The 22244-nt window shown below is 39.2% G+C and overlaps 1 protein-coding gene across 1 annotated transcript in view; it reads right to left on the bottom strand.

Annotated features, from left to right (window-relative positions):
• The window catches only part of DCX-EMAP (Doublecortin-domain-containing echinoderm-microtubule-associated protein), a 126025-nt gene extending 115510 nt beyond the window's left edge, over positions 1-10515 (bottom strand). Inside the window, exon 1 of the mRNA XM_019051721.2 lies at positions 10252-10515. The gene's annotated coding sequence lies outside the window, so the exon portion shown is untranslated. The remainder of the gene's footprint in view (positions 1-10251) is intronic.
• Between the last annotated feature and the right edge of the window lie 11729 nt (positions 10516-22244).

Raw genomic sequence — 22244 nt, forward strand, 5'->3', positions numbered from 1 at the left:
TTTCAACCGACGGAATTTGTGTGGTGATCTCAGCGAATGTAAGGAACATTCCCCACGGAGAAAAAAACTTCGTGCATGGGACCCGAAGTTTAGGTCATATGGATCTCTGAAGTTTTCGGATCGAGCATCTGAACACTTTAGGTCCAGCTGCTGAGGTTTGGATCACACATCTGAAACTTCAGTTCTTACATCTGAGGTGCTTCGGTTTTAACATCCGAACAACTTCGGTTCTCACATCCGAAAAACTTCGTTTCTCACATCAGACGTACTTCAGATGTAAGAACTGGAGTTTCAAATGTGTGATCCGAACCTCGACAGCTAGACCTAAAGTGTTCAGATGCTCAATCCGAAAACTTCAAAGATTCATATGACCTACACTTCGAGTCCCACACACGAGGTTTTTTTCTCCGTGCCGTATATGTGCAAAAGGACTAGAGTACTTATATAGCGAGAGTATGGACATGTCGAAAATTTTGAAGTTAGATCATGGAGCTATCTTAGAGCCCAAAAGGTAGGTAATCTATGAATTCAAATTATCCAGAGTGATTTATAATCACAATTGTTGGGAACTGTCGTTGGTAAAGCACGTATTTGACTTAGTGTTCGCATAAACTTACTCATTTTTGCGGAAGAATGCTTACTTATGAATTTTCGTTTGATATTGGAGTCTGAAGATTGACAGTGACATTTTTCGTTTTCGAAGGTTACCTACCTTTTGGGCCCTAAGAGCTATACGTATTTCGAGATGTCCGTACTCTCCTTATATAAGTGCTTTAAAAAGGATCGTCCATGAATTACGTAACGTTCTGGGGGAGGAAGGGGGTCGAGTAGAGTGTCGCGCTATTACGATTTTAGGTGTTAATGGATAAGGACTTGCGTCACAAAAGCGTTAAAGGGGGGGGGGGGGTCAACATGCTGGAAAAGTGCGTTACGCAATTTGTGAACGCTCCTAAACTGACGATGTTGCAGGACAAAGAAAAATCTCCACAATTTTTGTAATTTTGAAATTAAGTTTGAAATTTTTTATAATAGATTGTAGCATCATAACAGCGCTGCCTTGCAGATTCGGTAGAAACTAATAACACCAGCTTGCGTATTCTAACCCGTAGGTGCCCAAGCCGGAGCAATATGACCCGAGGCCTCCTAAAAACACTTGCCCTGCGGGTTGTATGGGACCAATCCTTGCGAGCTTTAGAAATATGTCTACAAATCCACCCTTTAAAGAATAATCTGGCGTTAAATTGAAAAAAGAAAAAACTCGAGTATCAAAATAGCCTGAAAAATCAGGCACGTATTCGTATAGCAATTTCCCTTGAATTTAAGCGACACCCTATCCATTGGCAGCAGAGAGCGGAGCATTACGAGTTCACAACTCGCGCCTTCAATTTTGCAGATGCGACACGGCCATCCATCAAACACGAATAGTTGTATCTCTGCGCCGTCATCAATGGGTGTCCTTTCCCTATCTCTGTTCCCGTATTGTGTTTGTTCCCATTATTAGAATAGTTGTATCTCTGCGCCGTATACGCATGAGGCGCATACGTATTGAGACTTCAAAGACTCGTGAGCAATGCAGCTGAAGATAGGAGAGGCGTAATCGGGCCTCCTTGTTTTAAACTTTTCTCCCGAATCCAACCGAGACACCTCATTGGCAGTATACATAGAGCGATGCATTGGAAGTTCACGCCACACGCCATAGCGCCTTCAATTTTGCAGATGCGACACGGGCATCCATCAAACACGAATAGTTGTATCTCTGCGCCGTCAAAGGAAACTGAATGCTCTCCCGGCTTCCATTAAATACTACAGAAACAAGCCGTCAATAAAACATAATGGTGAATTAGACGAAGGAAAGGCTAATTTTCATTTTTTGACTTGCTTATAATTTTTAGAAGGACATGAGGGAAACTGTCTTTATTTATATACTCCTTCCTGCGAAAGATGTGCGTTTTGCTAAGAAAAATCGCGATGCACGCAGCCCCAAACCCTTATGTTTGATAAATCGTGGGATGTTTGCTTGCAACACGAGTGAAACATTTTTATTTAAATCCTGAAGAGGCGACCTGCAAATAAAGGTACCGAATAATGAAAAGAATCTGCACAATCACCGTCTTAAACCATTTTTTCTTTGAGAGCGAACTTTTAATTCGTTATTTAGGAGTGGGGTCCATTGGATTTTCGCGGATCATTCAAGTTATCGTATCATATTCTTAGAGATCCATTGAGAAAGGAGAATTCGACGCTGAGTCCAAGAGAGCAGTTTAAGTGGCGCCCTCCGACGGCGTTTTGCCAAACCACAAAGCCGCACAACAGCTCATTGACCTACATTTTTACTTTCCCTTTCTTGAAACCTTGCCCCGTGGAAAATTATAAAGTCATACATTAGACACGTCAAAAGTCAACTTTCGAGGCCCCATTTGAGAACGATAATGATATTAGATTGTTTCCCGGACGGAAAAATTTGTGGGGTTGCATGTTTGAGGAGAAATAAATTAACGTCTCATTTCGGAAGGGATCAACGATACAAATCTGAGCGTCTCGCAGAGGATCGACCTACTCTTGTAATTTTTTCAAGTTTTCCGAGATTCGTTTTTCTTTTTGACGGCACTCTCCTTTTGATTTAATTGCATGTAAAAAAATATATAAATAATGATAATATATGACACGGAGCCGGACTTCCTATTCAAAGGAAGCAAGGAAGAGGCGTGCCAACTGTCGGAACTCTAACCAAAATATGAGGCTCAACTGGAATAGTTTGAAGACATTTGAGACATATATTAAAGACCCCGCGATGAAAGAAATGTAATTGGTTAAGGAAAAATGTAAGTTTGTAAGTATAAACACTACTTTTTGCCTAATATGATTTATGAGCAACCTGTTGTGCAAAATATCAAACAAAATTCCCCTAATGATGATCGGCGAATGTCGGGGTGAGCACCTTGCCAGGCGAGGTTTCGCAAATTTGATTAAGATTACTAAACAAATTGCTCGACTTTTCGTTTGTCGATCGTTATTACACGAATCTGAGCGTTGGCTTTTGATAGTAACTCTTCCTTTAACACTATAGGAAGAATAGATGTACGGGATCTCTAAAATATATTGTTCCTGTTTGAAATGGAACCTCAAAGAAATTAGCTGCAGAAAAAAACGAAGAAGCTTGACCACGAATTAAGCTTCGTTCAGCTGGTCGAACATTTTGTCATGGTTTGTGAAACAACGACATCGATTCACCCAAAATTTTTCACGAATCGTCGCTCCTCTGACGTGAGGATCTCCATCTCTACGTTGAACCCTCCTAACAACAAAACTCAATGTTTTCAAAGGTTCATGAGAAAACCGAGCGATATGCCTTTGAGTCAGAGGAGTGTTGGGCCAATAATCGACCGTCTGGATTTTGAAGTTTTACTTTAAAGTTCAAAACGTCCAATTTGATGATGACTAAATTTTGATAAAGGTATGACTACTGTTTACTGTAATGACTACTGTTGCTGATGATGTCTGATATGCAGTGGGAGATTAATGACGTGTATGTTGTTTCTAAAATGAGCCAGAAATGTTCAATGGATTGCAAAATGTGTTCCAGTCGATCTAACACTTAAATTTTACCCTCGGATAATAATGATGGGAAAATTTTCAGAAATACGGTGCGTTCTCAATCAGCTCTCCCTAGCATGAGGCCTTCTGACATATCATAAAAATGATAATTTTTTTAGACTCAGAGTAAAATCTAACGATATAATTCTGAAACTTAATTCTTGCATAAGATTTTAATGATTTGCCACTGCATAATACACAAATTACGAAGAAAGAAATACTGTAAATGCTTGGATAGGCTCGTACCTGCTTTGAAATTTCTAGAATCACTTCTTTTATGTCGTAATTTTCCGTCATGGCAAATTATTTTAATCTTTTGCTAGGCAGTATTTTCGCAGTTATTCGTTGAACCTTCCTCAAGGTTCATAAAATTGTTCTTTTTATTGTTAGAGGCCTTTGGTCTCTCCTTATGCTTAATGTAAATTGGACGTATTTATGCTGAAAGGAACTATGTTGCACACAAACCCTATGCACATACTTCCTTTTAGCATAAATACGTTCAATTGTCTGGGGTCTCTCTAACGAAATAAGTCGATTGAAAAACGACTGTGAATTCGGTCCTGACTTTGTATAAGAGAACCTCTAATAATTTGATCCATGCAATGCTGCTAAAATATTGCACCTTCTCATTAAATGTTCCATGTATTTACGTGCACGCTCACTTCAAACATTTTCTCACGATAGTAATTTAATGAGCAACAGCATTTCAGTTCACGATCAAAACACGTTTCTAAGAAAGGCTGGCCTTTTAATACCAAGCTGCAAAAATGGACCATGCCAGAGACGACTCCTGACTGAAAAAGTAGGTACTGAATTAGCATGAAATCTATGGAGTTTAGATTTTGCAAAATTTTTGCGCTTCTTCCCCTTCAATCTGCGAGGTAGGCCAGTTAATATAATGCTTGCTTAAGATAGTCTTTATCACTACGAAGAAATATGCGCACCCATTGTGTCTGAATGATAAATCATGCGTTTAACTTCAAGCAACAATGGCCCTCATTTTGACGATCTTGATTCTAACTGAGTTGATCTCGTTCATATGATACTTCCTCTAAATAAATAAATGAATAAATATAATGAATAATAACTTTTCACTATCAAATGACATTGAAATAACAATACTGACAGTGTGCATGCGGGGAACGCCACTGATCATTTCCTACATTTGCACTGAAAAAAATAATATGCTGTTTTGGCACCAAGGATGTCAAAAATGTGTCTGGTGATCCCAAGATGCTCCCTTTACTGCCCTCGAAGTTGACTTTACATCCTATGAATGCAAATTCAACTGCGTGGGCAATCAAGGTAGCATCTTAGGATCACCAGACACATTTTTGACATCCTAGGTGCTAAAACAGCATACATTTTTTTTTAGTGTGTGACCTGGAGCTTCATTATACTCAATAAAATTACATTTCAAGGATAAAACAAGTTGGTTTTTGCAATCGCTAGCGATAGCAATATTCGTCATGGGAACTTTTGCTTCTGGGATATGAAAATGTTAAGGTACAGTTCGTTTGTAGTATCTTCAGAATTGAAGGGGCTATGTAATTTTGTGTCGACATCTCTTTTTTAACATTTTTAATTTTTTTTCTTTGCATACAAGAAAGCTGTTATTTACCAATTATTTATTTTCGTTGGATTATGTATGGTTTTCGGAAGTTAACGCATTTAACTTTCAGTTTCGTTTTTTCGGCGTAAAGTATGATATTTCTACTCTACGCATATGCCCGAATACGCATCATAAGTGACCTATGTGCTTCCTAAGTTGCCATTTTTTTCATTCAAATAGATGTAACTGAAATGTTAGATGTGTACCTATACTACTTTCATGTCATTGCTTTATTTATTTATTTACTTTTTGCGTAGGTATAAATTGTTATTTTTTGCTGAATTTTGGAGAAAATATTACTTTAAGAACGTGGAATGTAAATTAATTTAATTGAAAAAAGAAAATACCATCATTAATTTGGGCGAACAGAGAAAATATACATCAATATTTGGGTCAACATCTCCCTGATTATATAAAGGATGAATATATTAGTATTTCTGTATCAAAAAACTTAGCTTTTGTCTTCAGAGATACAATGATTCTAGTCCCAGTCAATTTGTTTTATTGAAAAAACAAAAAAACAGAAAATAAATAAAAAAAAACAACTGAAATGTTAGACATACTATTTTCATGTCTTTCTATTTGTATCAATAGGTACTTTTTGCTTAACTTACGAACGTTGAATGCAAATTAACTTTATTGAAAAAAGAAAATAACTTCATTAATTTGGGCGGACATGTGGCTGATTATATGAAGGAGGTATATTCCAGTATTTATGTTTAACATATTATCTCACGAGAGAATTTTCGCACATTTATCATCCAGTATTAAGTATTTTTTGATGATTAGTCTAAAACATTCAATACAACCATTAAAAAGTAACACCCATCGTCGGGTATGGAACTCCCGATTGCCTATTGCCCGCTCCTTTTCATAAAAATGTGGCGACTTGGTCAACCAGGCTATCACGGCTCCGCGATCGAGGGTGTAAAAATAGCATACAAAAAACTCTGACGGTGGGCGGGGCTTATCACAAGAGTTGTTTTCGACGCTTTGTAGCTCTTGCGATATGAAAGAAATGAGCTAAGCGCCTTTCTCTGTGAGACATTGTTTACCTATGCTATCATGTGTCTCGAGGTTCATCCAAGCATGCATTCCGATCGCGGCAGTAAGCTGAGGCGATATTTCTGTATTCGTGGATTAAATCAATCAATCGAGTTCTGATTTTGGCTCATATATCCGTAACGAGTCCTCCAGAACAATTTTCCACCTTGTACGATGGTTATTATTTCTTTACTTCTATTTTTCAAATTTGAGGTGGGATAATGGCGGCTTCTCAAGAGCAACGAGGTAGGCGATCTTTTGCACCAACGAACAGAAAACTGATGGCGAAAAATAACCAATCAGAACCTCCCAAAAAAAAGAATTTGCCTAAAAACGGAACTTCGTGGTTCTGCGCAGATTTACCAGTCAGACACGACATCTCAAGGTGGAAAAGAACTCGCTGAAAGCGAATTTTAGCAATCAACACAACTTGACGTAGAGACATGATTGGCTAAAAAATACAACGGTTTTTGATACATCGGAAAATCAACCAAAAATCGGAGACTGGGCGAAACGCTCAAGGTCGCAGAGGTATAGGGAATCCCATAGCGAAAGCAACGGAACGATTCTAATATCATGGGGAACTCCGTTCCCATGACAATAATTTCTCAAAACCCAGTCTTGATTTTAATAGAAACATATAAAAATTGTTGAAGAGAATGGATCATTCAAACCCTTAAGCTGACTTCTCTTTATTGCTTCGATATATTCGTGGAGACATCATATAACTTCTGCAATGTATCACCCATCACCGTCAAACACGTGATTATGGCCTGCTCTAGTGCTCTGCCCTCAAAGACCTCCGCTCACAGATTTACTCTCCAACAGTCAACATGGATACAAATCCACTAACCTGTGATGATCCCAATGTCACAACCAAAATTTTGAAATGTTTTGCTCCTATCAAGTGAAAAATCTTAATTTTTGTTAATGAACTCACCGTTCATGTTTTTTGTAAAGACATTATTAGCTTGAGATGCTGATTGTCTCTAATGAAATTAACCAAATAACTAACTAACCCTTGGATTTTTGGCACCCCATCGTCTGAACTTGCAATCGAATTTTTACGAAAAAGCAAGCGAGCACTTTTAAGCGATCCGTAATTTTTAAGCATTCTACGTCAGATATTTGTCGATAAGAGTGGTGCACTCTATGTTCATGTTGCGTAAGCTCGTTGCGTGACTAAATTTCCGAGCTGACCACTGAACAGTGCTGGGTTTCCCTTTGCATTACGCGCTTTTAATCGGGCACATCAAGTTTCCAGGGCCGGATTTACCTACTTGCCGCTGATGGACCGCCTGTATCTTGCCGCCCTTTTTTCATTCATTTTGAAACATCAATAAATTCCATCAAGTAAACGTACCGGAGGGGAGGGGTGTATAAGACGCGTTCTACTCGTGTTGGACTCATTTTTTGTGAAAGCCCTATCAACGCTCCCAGCAAAAGTTCACGAAACTTTGCGCGAAAGTTAAGTTCCGTGAACCCATCTCGGTGTGGACAAGGCCTTCCATTTATAAGAAATTAACATATAAATTATGAAAGAACAAACATAAATGTGGATTAATAATTTTAACTACCGCTGCCGCGCCGAGCTGACCGAATTGTGTCTGGCGCAATGCGTGAAGTATTCATCCAGTCTTGTAGGCGCTATGCGTTTTACGCTTACTTCACTGTGTTTGACGCAATGCGTGAAGTATTCATGCAGTCTCGTAGACGCTATGCGTTTCACGTCAACCGCTGTTGACCGCACTGTGCTTGACGCAATGCGTGAAGTATTATTGCAGTCTTGTGGGCGCTAAATGTGTTAAATGCTGACCGCCGCGCCGAGGGCTTCTCCTATTCATATCATAATTGCTCTCTGCGCCACGCCGCTCCAGGCCGAATTGCGGGTTTAGTCTCTCTCTTAACTCGACTGATCGAAAGTGCTGTCTCTTTTATCACCGAAAGACGACAAAATTATAAATTATTATACTCTCAGGAAATGAAAGATTTTGTCGTCTCTTCTCATTTGTAATTTTTTTTCTGAATCCGATTTATTTTATACCTACATTTAAAAAAATGCAAGGTTTGCCAAAAATTGCCAAATAGTGGAAAACCAAATGGTTTACTCGTAAAATAGAACAGCATCTGAATAAACTTAGTAATTTGGTATTGTTTAAAAGCTGCCACATTGAGTCTCCCCAAAGATGCAAATCACGACCTTTTGGCTTTGACAATAATGAACATGTGATAGTGCATTAGAAAATTAAGGAGCCTTAGCCCACAAAAACTCAACATTGAGGTATTAATAGCTTAGCAAAGATGTGTTCACGCAAATTTTGGGAAGGAAATCGCCAAAAATATCCAACCGGATGGAAGTTTCCAGTTCAAAAAGCTTATTCTTGTATGGATCAGCTATGTAATATTCTAATCTGTCATGTAACGTGCTCAAAATTGTCAGATTTTCATGCAACTTTAAGGCCACTATTGGCATGAATATGAACAAAACTCTTCACAGCTTATCCTTTAGGATACCAGAGGGTGCTCTGCATCGAAATGTCATTTTTTGATTTTTCGATTCAACTGTGCAAACATCGTTTAAGTGAAAATTATGCCTTCGTGGACTGGGGCCCCTTTTGCTGTGTGCAATCACATATGTAGAATATGAATTCTAAACCTTGTAAGCACCATAAGGGGTATCTAAGATTTTTCATCATTCTTAATCAGAAAGCCTAAATGATTTAGTTGTATGGATTTTTTAACCAGAGAATTTCCCCATACTTTGGGTCTTATTTTCATGGCAAAAACTTCTATTCCATAAGCCAGCCAGATTATCGTTTAAGCGAAAGAGTTTCCAGATTTTACAAACATGCACTGACGCTAACCTGATTTTAAATTCCCATTCTTTATCCCAAGTAGCACAGTGCAGTGAAAATATTGCAGTAAATTTGCGATTCAATGCAATAAAATTGCAATTTGTTTTACCATGCAGTTACAATATCTTTTTATCACTCAATAAATGCAAATTCTAAAAGAGCTGCAATATGATGAGCTCCATGCATCAGCAAGATAGGCAATTTGCAACGCGCGAAATATTGCAACTTACATATTTCAATTTAATTTAAATACATTTCAGTAATAGTTGTCCATCCAAGCAGTAGTTAGACGATATACACAACTCCAGTGCAATAGAAATAATGTTACCATGTCATTACAATTTACTCCAATGGGCCACTAGACAAAGAACCTCTGGGCCTCTAAACTAGAAGAGGAGACCACATGTTTTCTTCTCAAAATTTTACGTAGAAGATCATTCCAACGGGAAGTTCAAATATCAGGTCCTAAATGAGATATTAATAAGAATTTCTAACATGGATCAAATGGAAGTCAGATGATACAAATTACGTCATTTGCATTTTTGACAGTGAGCCAATTTTAATGTTAAACACTGATATTTTCTTTGGGAGTTCATTTCCAGAATTTCCGTCGTGTGATTTGGTCTTCTCGTGAAAAATTAAAGAGGAAACATGTTGCACAGTGCTTTAATATTTACCTTGTCTAGAGGCCCGCAATTTGTACTCCTTGGGATATTGCGAATGAAATAGCTCAGAATTGAGGGACTTGGAGTACAAGGTGCATAAGTGCAGTGTTTGCTATTTTGAGAAATACGTGTTTGAAAGTCCGAAATTACATGAATCCTCGTGGTGGCAAGGAAGTTCAAAGTGACTTTGTGAAGGTTAAAAATTAGAACATGGGGAACTTTTCACAGAATATGTATGAAGACTACTTTTACTTGAAATCAGTAAAATCTCAATTTTACCAAAAACTGCGCTTATCCGCCTTGTCCTCCAAGGCCTCTCAATTACTCTAGACTATCGTCCCGAATACCAGCGGCCCTTTATTGAATCTACTTCGATACGACAAGACCCTATCTTAACCATGCACTTCATCGCATTTCGATGTCTATCGTGCTGCTGTAAACTTGCAATAATTGGCCCGCAAGACCGGAACGCGAGACTTACCTGATTCAAGACAGCGAAAAAACGCCGGTCGACAGCCGCCTCAGCTCCTTTGTTTACAAACAAACAACCGGGCGTTTTCACGTGTGTTCCCGTCGGTCGGTTCCGCTCGTCCGACTGCGTAGCACTGGACGTGGTCGCGAACCGGGGACCCGCCGACCAATCGCGTCACAACTCACCCGCGAAAACAAACAGAGCCCAGGAGCCGGAATTCCTCGCAAAGGCTTCGCACCGTTTACGAATTCCCGAGAAAAAATAAACGCAGACGAGGAGAAGGCGAGGCGTTGCGGCCACTGCCCGCCTTCGCCAGAACCCCCCTCGCCCCCCCCCCCCCTGCTCGGCCACTTCCGGTGGTTAAAGCTCAAGAAGGAGGGTGACCTCTTTTCCGACCCCTACGCCCGCCCCCCCCCCCCCGTCCCCCGCTCCGCGGCCGACTGACCAACTCCCGGGTGATTATAATAAAACTAAATCAAGCCTGGAATTTTAATTTTTACCTTTCTCATTTTTATCCCGTCGTCCCTTGTACTGTCGTGCTAAGGAAAAACGCCGTATGAGCCTTTAGACGTTGCCGGATTTCCTTCAATAAATACCGAATTTACTGGGGAAATCTTGAATGTTTTTCTTCAAAGTTTTCGGAAAATTTTGCTCACGTTTTTTCTCTGAAATATCTGAAAATTTCAAGGAAATATGAGAATAGGTTTTCTTCAAAACATAGATTTTATGCAGGGAAATTTGGCAACTCTCGAATGTTCATGCGGCGTTTTTCCTCGGCACGGCAGTATAGCTATCGGTCGCCCGTTTTCGTCTAATTCTTTACTTGGACGACTAATTAAGTAGTGGAAATTCAAAATATCGTAAGCGCCATAAGATGTTGCTCAGAGTGGGCGTGGTGTCCCTCACTGCAAAAGGAACTAAGTTCCTTCGCTTCGTGAATTCTTTTATCGAGGGATCTCCTCTGAATTTTTCGTCTTCATTTCATGATATGGATTTTCACTCTTTGATTCGTGATATTCCTAACAGATGAGAGAGATGACTGCACAATCTTAGCTATGCCCTCTAGCGCTTAGGATGTTGAGTGAGTTTCTACTTTTCGTCGTGGCCCCTTGAGAAAAAATTATCGAAATTCCTCCAAGACTAATTAATAAGAACTGCTGAATGGGCTGTGTTCGCATTTGGGGTGTAAAACAGGGTGACTATTTTTATGGGTGATAGAAATTTTATAGTGATTATTGTGCGCGGCTGACAAGTTTTGAAACAATAGGGCAACGTTCAAGACCTACAATACCACTACTAAAGTAAACAACCTTAAAATAAAATTAAAATCACAAGAATTTTACTTCCGAGCAAGCGGGTCGCACCCTGGACTTATACTTTTAGTGAGTCCTCAAAAATGCAAGCTATGAATCAGAAAGTATCTTCATAGTTCCGTCTAGAAACAGATTTGGTGACAAATTCGAAAATCTGGTTTTAGTCAAACTTTCATGGACACGATTCTGGAGATTGATACGTTTTTGAAAGGCGATGTAACATTTGCCAAAGCAAAAAATCGCATGTTCGAAATTTTAAAGAATGTAAAACATACAGAAAATTGACCTGAACGGTTTAATATGGAGAGGGCAAAATGTGCAATTCATCAAAGCCCTGGACCGAGTGGCCAAGACGGATTTGCTACTGTGTAGTGAAGAAGTGAAGCACCCTGAAAGAGTCGCGCAGTCCAATTTGGGAGACATTGCATCGCGCAATGCCGATTTATTCCGTCGCGTCGTGCTAAGGAAGAACGCTGTATGTACATTCGAGTGCTGTCAAATTTTTCCCGATAAAATATTTATTCATTACGAACATTATAAATGTTTTTATTTATATTGTACGCCAGGTCTAATCAAATTACGAATAAAATTCTGCAGGCAATTCAAAGAATAAAATTTACAAATTAAACAGAAAAATTTTTGGGAGCAATTTGGCAACAGGAGGGTGTTTATATGAGGTTTTCCTCTGGCACGGCAGAATTGCGTGCTCGGTCGTAGTGCGAAATCAAAGTTCCAACATCGTAACTCACCGCACCTCCGGCGGCAGGCATTCAAGTGCGTCTCAAGTCGAGATTTTCAGCGCTGCAGAAGTTGGTTAGCTATTGTCGTGTTTTGTCTGCAGACACACAATTCTCAGGTATTCCGTGAAATTTCCCGAGCTTCTCCTTTGAATGAAATTCTTGCACGTGAATTCTATTCGCGAATTAATTATCCTGCCTCGGAGGAAGCTACGCGAAAAACACGTCAAAGTGGTTCCAAAACCCAGATACAGGCCCGTTGAACTTATATTTCAAACGAGATATTTCTTCTAAGAATGACAATGATTGATGTGATTGATATTTAACTGTATAAACTGGAACAGTGTACTTCACATGTTTAAGAGAAAGAAAAGGTTTAAAAAAGGGGTCAAAAAAAAAGAAAGAAAAAAAAATGAATCTTATGTCTCTTATGATCTATTCCCCTGCTCTTTTTTTAAATCTTAAAAATTTGAAGTTACGGTGAGCTATTAATTGTCAAACTACTACATACATAAAATTTGCATTTCCCAGAAATGAAGCCAGTTCGCCACTTAAACACTAGACACTCAAACGTACGAGTTAATCATTCTGGCAGGCATTTTATTTATTAAAAGTTGTATATTCAATCCCAAAATGTTGATGCAATTCTTTATCAATTAGTAATTTAAGACTTTAAACGTTAAGCTTTTTAAACCAAAAAGACATAATTATAATATACTTTATTTATATTTTGCTATAGTTGATTGATTTTTCCGGATGTTGAACATCATCTGCCGTTCAACGCAATGAAACACGATACTAGTCAATTTACGTACGTTAGTGCGCCTTCAATTTCGTTTGATACTGTGCAACACTTCTGTGGCGGAATAGTTGCTCGGAGCGCCTTGCACAGTGTCGCCTCGACTTGATGGCAGGAGATCAGAAATGACACTCTAGGACGTGCGCAGCTACACATTTTGTCATTATCGATTGTGAGATTATATTTATACCTGCATTTGCGACGTTGCAAGTTTTTCACTCCCTACCTTATACGGGTATACCGGAAAGAACTTTTTAAAATTTGCTGTGATTTGTCCGAGACAATATTAGATACACTAATTTAATGTGTGATTCATGTATTTTTTTGAGGTAGGTTTGTATCTACCTTACAGCGTGTCAAACAAATTAGAATTTGTTTCTCCTTCTTTTTTATGTTCTGCAGTGACAAATCATTGTAATCCTCACAGGGATCTATTTCCAAAGTTATATCGATGAATTTCACTTGCGATTCGTTAAAATTGTCCTACTAGTTGAAATTCACTGCCGTGCCGTATTTTGCGATGTATCGATTGATATGCTATTCAAACCTATGAAAAAAAATCGATCATCAGGGCGTTTGCAACGAGCACCATAATATTCGATTCTTTACCATAGCTTCAAATGGAATAATATCGATAATCGATGATTGACGCCTCGCCACTGGTGCAATGTTGATGACCTTTAACCTCTCCTTTAATCACAATGCGAACTATAAGGAGACTCCCTAAGGAAAGGCGCGGTTCAAGGAACGACCATGAATACGGCCCTATAAAGTTATTGTTACGCACACTATGACTCGTACCAGTATTTTTTACCAAAGACTTTGGTTATCTGAACAAAATTTCGTCTTGTGCGACCAAAAACTGCAGTTTAACTGCTCCAAAAACTCTGGTGTTCCTAATTAACTGAGGTCTCAGTCCTTGAAATTGAAGTCGTTTTCTCCCGGTATATATGTAGAGTACTTTTAAAACGCTCAAAGACACCGACAGAGGAAGAAGAGACAATACGCGTCTGGGCAAGTGCTGGCGCAGCAGACTGGCGCGGCGCGGCGCGGCGCGCATTTCCGGCCAATTTCAGCCGAGTTTCAATGCGGAAAAGTATCCCTTCCCCACCTCTGTTTCGCAAGGGCGCGTTCATCCCCTCAAGACGCCTTCATTTATGAAAATTGTTCTTGTGTCTAGCGTGAAGCAGCATTCATTTTTATTTCTTTAAGCGCTTCCTCAGCCAGTTGAGTTATTTTCACACGCTTGGCTTCGCTATCAGCCCTCTTATGCCACAAATTAAAAATAAATAATTTTAAAAAAAATAATTGGGTTAAATAAGTCAGACCTAGGTGTGGTTAACTGTCATAGGTTAGGAAGCGAAGGAGAGTTGGTGCTCAGTGGAATATTCCGTCTTGAATTTCCAATGGACGGAACGTCTAAGGATACATGTCTGTAAAAGTAACGTTCGTTATAAAATGATCAACGTAGATTTATTTGTCCGGTATGAAAAGTACCCTTTGGGATGATGTCTTATTGTTGATTTTGTCCAAGAACCTGGACTCGAGGGAAATTAAACTTAGAAAACCAGCTAAGAATCAGCAGAACCAAATACCTACGACTTGCCTTATGTCTTGTTATTTTTATGCTTGATTTTTTACTAGAAAACTAAAAAAACCTCTAACTTGGATTTTTCAGTATTTATTCTTCAAAATTCAAAGGAAAGAAGAGAATCTCATAGCCTTAAGTTGTCTAGTTTTCTGTCGATAAAATGAAACTAGAAGAAAATCAGAGAACGTGAAATTCAATTTGGAATATTTTGCTAAAATCCGTCCAAATATGTCTAAAATTTAGAAAACATTTTAAAACACTTATGACATCATGCACGATGTTCGCAAAAACTGATGGCGCTTAGGACACTTTGAATTTCATTTCATTTTATCAGTGGCGTGCGGTGGGTTTGGTGATAGGGCAAGCTCTAGCGTTCGCCATCCAGGGGGGGGGGGGGGGGGTGGTTTAACGTAGCCTCTTTCCCCTCCTCAGGGAGCCTCCCTAGAAAATTCTTAAAATTTTACTCTATTTGCTCTGTTTTGCGGATGAAATCTGATGGAACGTCTTGAAAAACTGTGGTTTCATTTCTTTCTCTCTTACTTATGATTTCGTTTACTCAACTTGTTTCGAATGTTATTGAGCAGTGGAGGACGGCTCCATGCTCTTAAATCCTAATTTTGCCATGCCACTTATTTGAGGTATCATAGTCTTTATTCTATGACATTTAGAATTTTTTGAGTTACTTAAAATTCCCCCAAAAAAACAGCTTTCTGCGTTTAAAACATGATTGTGAAATTTTTCTAATTCATCACCAATTGATCCAAGTGAGCGACATTTTATAGAATGTAAGGGCATTTGCTCCGGAGGAGCAATTACGACCGCGACGGAAAGAGGGAACAAGATAGCGCATCGGAGGCAGAAGCAGCGCGCTGCGGTGACGGGCCAGGAGATGGCCAAGAGAAGCGAGCTGCGATCGCGCAGCGAAGGGCTCGGACTCGGAACGTACCGCACTCCCCGCCTGCCTTGATTCCGCCGCTGAGCAGTGGCGCTCCGCTCAGCTGATCGCAAGCGACTCTCCAGCGCATGAGTTGGCCCGTGTTCAGGCCGCGCAGCGCGCTGCGCCACCTCCATCCTCTCTGCCGCTTTCCTACTTTCGTGGCTCTATACGTATTTCTGTCTCTTTCTCTTTCTGTTTTTAATGCAATTTACTTACTGAACACCTTATAAATTATATTTGCTAAAATGTAAAACATGTAATAGGTGTAATTTTCTTCTTTCTCTTGAAATCTTTGGGCAAGCAGTGCTTGCCTTGCTTATCCGGACCGCACGCCACTGCATTTTATAATAAAGAATTATCATATCCGCGTCAATCACAAAAGCTACCACCTTCGTAGGGAAACTAATGGCACGTATGTTGTTTCTTATGAGTCATAAAAAGTTGTTAAAATCGCAAAATGTAATCCAATTGAATGTATTTAAATCAAAAGGAACTACTCCATTAGGACATAGGCCCCGTCATGCATGACTTCTTATGGGTCCCACTAGGGTGCGTCAAAAAAAATGAAAGTCTGAAATGTTCCGCTCCCCAGGCGGCAATCGATGACGTTTGGTAAAAAAACATGTTTGCCAAAATTTGGGCCAATTTCAATAATTTTAAATGGTGCCAAAGGTCAATTTTGTGATGAAATTATGATATTTTGGTTTAGACCTCGATTTCGTACAAAAAACTCGATTTTACGCTGAAATCGTGCGTTTACGAGAAAAATGTCAAAGAACTCGACTTGTAGAGGATGAAATTTTACACTAGGAGGACGTCTTTGTAACCGATAAAAATCAAATTGAACTAGAAAAACTCAACTCGGTATTTATTTTTTTGGTCCTCAGAATTTCCGAGGTCTTACTAAGTAGAGGTTTAAAAGACTCATTTTTCACGAAAATAAGTCGAAAGAGGGTATAAATGAACTGTAGGCAAGTGTTGAGGATGCAAATGTCATCAGAACTTCCTCAGTTTCAAAAAAAGTTCCAACTATTTTGCACAATCCTCCAAAAAGTGTACGACTCGAGAAGCAGGATCGTGCTATAATAGTAGGTGGAAAGTGCGGTTTGACCGGGAAAAATTGCGTAACAAACTTTCCCTATGTAATCGTCATCAGTAGGTCCCCCTGAACAACTTCCTAAAAGTTAAAAATGGCCCGACCCCGGAATATCCCTCAAAAAAGTTAAAATTGAAAATGGCGGCCGTAATAAGAGGGTCCGGGAAATCGGTATTTTAAAATGCTCATCCTGTCTCATCATGTGAGGTAGCATTTCCTATGTAATTTTGGTCGTAGATTTCATAAATAAATTCCGCAAGGCCCTCCGGCCAAAGGGGGCGCTCCAAATCAAAGATGGCGGCCAAATGTGAAAGGCAGGAGGTTGCATTTTTTTAAATATTCACCGAAGGAACAAGGAAAGTGAAGTGTCTTTATTTTCATGTATTTATGGCCAAGAAACTTAAATTTGATGTTATAAATGTATTTAATAAAGGAAATTAAAGGAAACATACGACTACCGAGAGAAACGTAAGCTCAGAAGAGGCCTTGCGGAATTCATTTATGAAATCTACGACCAAAATTACATAGGAAATGCTACCTCACATGATGAGACAGGATGAGCATTTTAAAATACCGATTTCCCGGACCCTCTTATTACGGCCGCCATTTTCAATTTTAACTTTTTTGAGGGATATTCCGGGGTCGGGCCATTTTTAACTTTTAGGAAGTTGTTCAGGGGGACCTACTGATGACGATTACATAGGGAAAGTTTGTTACGCAATTTTTCCCGGTCAAACCGCACTTTCCACCTACTATTATAGCACGATCCTGCTTCTCGAGTCGTACACTTTTTGGAGGATTGTGCAAAATAGTTGGAACTTTTTTTGAAACTGAGGAAGTTCTGATGACATTTGCATCCTCAACACTTGCCTACAGTTCATTTATACCCTCTTTCGACTTATTTTCGTGAAAAATGAGTCTTTTAAACCTCTACTTAGTAAGACCTCGGAAATTCTGAGGACCAAAAAAATAAATACCGAGTTGAGTTTTTCTAGTTCAATTTGATTTTTATCGGTTACAAAGACGTCCTCCTAGTGTAAAATTTCATCCTCTACAAGTCGAGTTCTTTGACATTTTTCTCGTAAACGCACGATTTCAGCGTAAAATCGAGTTTTTTGTACGAAATCGAGGTCTAAACCAAAATATCATAATTTCATCACAAAATTGACCTTTGGCACCATTTAAAATTATTGAAATTGGCCCAAATTTTGGCAAACATGTTTTTTTACCAAACGTCATCGATTGCCGCCTGGGGAGCGGAACATTTCAGACTTTCATTTTTTTTGACGCACCCTAGGGTCCCACGGCCCAAGTCATGACGGAGATAATTGCTTTTGATTTGAATACGTCTAACTCCCACCCTCAAGTTGTCCGAGCGGCATCACCGCGCCGTCATCTGTCGTGACCACGCTCCCACCCCTGCAACGTTATCCTACACTCACCCTCCTCCCCCGTCCGACCCTCCTTTTTTTCAGGTCAAAACACCACATTCATTTTAATATCATACACACGCCAAGAAGTAATTTCTTTTTAAATTGTGGTCTAAATACTTATTGCCGTCGGCCACATTATTAGCATTAGGCTCTCGAGGGCGTCCAGCTCGAGGGGGGGGGGGGGGAGTCGGGACTTTCAAACGCCTCGATATTTTCCATCGATGATTGTTGAACTCACGATTCGCACGGACCCCCTCCCCCTCCGGTCCCCTTCTCTCCTACCACTTGAGATTTAATTAACCTTGTATCTGCCGTTTTGATTGATGTCACCAGGTTTCCTTTTAACCGACCGTAAAATGCCGCGAGCTAAGGAAGAACGCCGTATCAACTTTTGAGCGTTGCCATTTCTTCAGGGAAAATTATTGAAGGGAAGTCATGAGTCTTTTTTTTTTTTTTTTTTTTTTTTTTTTTTTTTTTTTTTTTTTTTTTTGAGATTTTTAGATACTTTTGCATTGTGTGTGAAATTCCGTGAACATATTGAAGAAAAGTAGACACTTTTTAAAAGAAACTTTAATGTTTATACGGAACGTTTCATCGACGTATGAATGCACTTATGATGTTTTTCCTCGGCACGTCAGAACAGGGATTTTCATCCGTTTTCCGTGTCGGCTGACCGGTCCGTTATTCGTGTCGGCGAGACGGGTCCTTGTCCGGGAATTCTTTTCGCCATTTTCCTGTGCACGTCAACCCCTGCAGGATGTCGTGAAAGTAAAGAGCACAAAATGTCTTCTGGAATGCAAAAGACAAGCTTTTCTCGGAATAATGAATAATGCATGATGCGCTAAAATCTATGAAAGTTCAGCGCAGTTTTCTTTTTTTTTTTCATTCTTTTTCTCTTTTCCCTCTCAGTCCATCATGCAAACGAATCATAAGTAGAATCGTTCGGACAGGATTTATAAAGCTGAACCAGGTACTAAAAGAAAACTAATCTGGCTGATTGGAGGGAACAGGCTCGGTTTGATTTCCAGGAAATCAAGGAATATATTTATTAATATTTAAGTGCTGTCGTACTAATAATGCACCCCTTAAATACAATAAAATAGATAAATAGAAGGAATATATTTAATAAACATCAGTAAGTCATCAAGAGGTAGGTAAGCGGAGGAATATCAATCTTGCCTATACTCGCAGTTACGTCTCTTGGATGCATGATCGACACAGACTTCTGGTTTTGAAGACTTGATATCCTGCGAGGCGATTATTGAAACTGATAGACAAAGCGATAGACAAAGATGGACGTAGGGGGTATAAAGCAATTCTATTGGTTGAAATGGGTGGTTCTCATCGACTAAGGGGGAAAATGATAGACTAACTGTCGGGTTTCTCGTGGGTTGCCGTTACTTAGTCGATTACCAACCTCCTTTGTCCATTGCAACAACCCGTTTCCACCAATAGGATCCCTCCAAATCCCTTTTGTCGTCTTTGTCTATCGCTTTATCTATCCGTTTCAATAATCGGTCCGCTGAAAATCAAGTGGATTGCATTTTAAATTATTATCTTTTATTTCGAGTTCATCCATAAATCACCTTCAGGGAAACTGGTAGAACTTGCGTTGTTTCTAAAATGAGTCAGATGAAGCACATTTTTCATTCTGATCACAAAATGTTGTCCAAAAGGACTTGTGAGTTCAGCCTAAAACCACGCAGTAAATGCACTTTTTTATAATCTTCTATTTGTGTGTAATGTTCATTGGATGTTGCACAGTCTCTGATATAAATGAATAATGTTGACTTGCTTCTGTTAAACAAAGATCATTTATTGACCTAATAACCAATATTACTTTCTTTTAAGCGCTCAGCCAATAGGAAGCGCTTCTTAATTTCAACCTGCCAATGCGTTCAAATGACGCACCAGCTCATCAACAAGATGATAGAGCGGGGCCTAACGTATTTAGAATAGATTAATCTGTGATATATTTATTTAATACTTCTGTTATCAGAGCACGGAGGTCGATGGTGGAGCGAGTTCTCGACTGTGCTCATCTTTTTCGGGATCTTAAAAAGGCGCCGGCCTCCATAGACAATAAGTGCACGTTTCACTGATACCAACGTTTTAGATTTTCCTGTTTGTTTCTCCTTGAATTGATATGTAGTATTACCTTCGGTAATCGAATTTAAGCAAACTCGTTCCCCACGTCAAAATTGACTTACATTCATGTTATTTTTGACGCTGTTTTCAATTTGGATAGGTGCTCTACTATGCGTCACGCATGGGGGTTTGATTTAAAAATTGTTTGAACTGCCCTCGTTTGCCTAGACTGATATCTAAATATTGATAGAAAAACCCTCGCTGACGTTTTATCATTATTACGTAGTGAACACAAGACACTTGTTCATACATCAAAAATTTGTTCGAAAAATTTTCTGGTCGATAAGTTCCAATTTAATTTAAGTTGAGCACTGTATGTAGGTGCTTCGAACGTGTGCTTCACTATCTACCAACCACGCTTTTATCAATTCGCTCTCAGAATGGAGAAAGAGGGCCTCAAAGTATTCCTTATTCTCTTGGTAATAAACTTTTTAACTTATTTGTATCTTCCGTCAATTTTACCCAAGAGAATGCTCAAATATTTTTTAAAACTAAATTTCATTGTTATACCTTTCAATACAAACTGCATGTGCCTATGCCTAATTTCTTAGCTTACGGTAGTTCTCCGGAAAAGAAGCAAGCGTTTTTATCTTTTTGGTTAATATTTTTTTAACTATATATCTAATTACGTGGTGGCATGACATGAATACTACAAAATTACAGTGGGTAGTGATTATCACACTATCGTAGAAAAACCAGACGCTCGAGTCCAAAGAGTCATGAATTTATTTCACTCGGATCTTTTATGCTTGTATATCATAATAAACTTTTGTAATTATAACTTATGAATTCAGCGACATTTCAAAACTTTGAACGTCATTGTCTGAAAAACACTATTTTGCCAGAGTCTCTCGCAATTTTTCCACCCACCTAAATACTGTTCAAGAGTCATATTATTTCCAAGTTCGAATAATTATGTTTATTCAAGGTGCTTTGCATTGCCGCTGAAACAGTTCTTGGAGAACTAACGAACTTCCTCGGGTCGGATTTCGAAAGACCACTCGTCAGGCGTTGGGGCGGAAAAAAACAAATAACGGTAAAGTATTATTAAGAAGACGTTTGTAACTTATCCGCCTCAGAAGGCGTCTACGACTTGAAAATGAGAATGATGTTGATTTCATAACGCCAAAATCAATGGACGAATTATTTTTAAATCATAGCGGGGAGACGAAACTCAAGGCAACATGAGCATTTTTTGAGAGTCTCATCCTGAGAGTCAGAGCTTGATTTTTGTCATGTCTGCGCCGCTGTCTGATTGGTCCTCCAGTTTTAGGTCTTTCATGATGCGCCTAGGACCTAATGTAAACGAATCCGACTGAGCCGAATTCGTAATTTCGAGGGAGAAATGAATGATACCCACAAGGAAAGTGTGATTCTTTGCGAAATATGTGTCATGGTTTGTTTGGAACTCATTCCAGACATTGGGAATCAAAAGGTTCCAATGACGCTTTGAACTACGACGCAATCTTTTTTGTCTCCGTTGGCATAAGGGCTTTGATTGGCAGCTACCAACAGATCAATCAGAAAGTGGCCAAGTTTTTCCGTGGTAAAAGGATTGAAATTATACTGCACTCTCCCTGTACAGGCACTCTTTATTAAGAGCCAAAGGAACTTGATTACATTGGAACGTTACAAAATTTGACTCAACTACTAATTGCTCTACAAATGGCACAACCCAGTAACCTTCCCGAGTGGTGCTCCCGAGGAATCACAAATTAAGGTGATTCGATGGAGGCCATTTTTTGTGTCAAAGCGACGTGCGATATATCGCATCGATTAGCTCCATAATTTCAGCTCCTTGTCATTTGCTTCAAATTTTGAGATCGCACTTCCGTTGTCATGAGACTGAAGAACTCATGTACCTTTGAAAAAGAAATTCAATGTAGTAAAGGCATGTTTTTTTTTTAGAGAAAAAATATCGCATTCGATACTGATATCGAAACTTCAC

The sequence above is a fragment of the Bemisia tabaci genome, chromosome 3, assembly GCF_918797505.1.
Source record: "Bemisia tabaci chromosome 3, PGI_BMITA_v3".
In the NCBI taxonomy this organism is placed as follows: Eukaryota; Metazoa; Arthropoda; class Insecta; order Hemiptera; family Aleyrodidae; genus Bemisia; species Bemisia tabaci.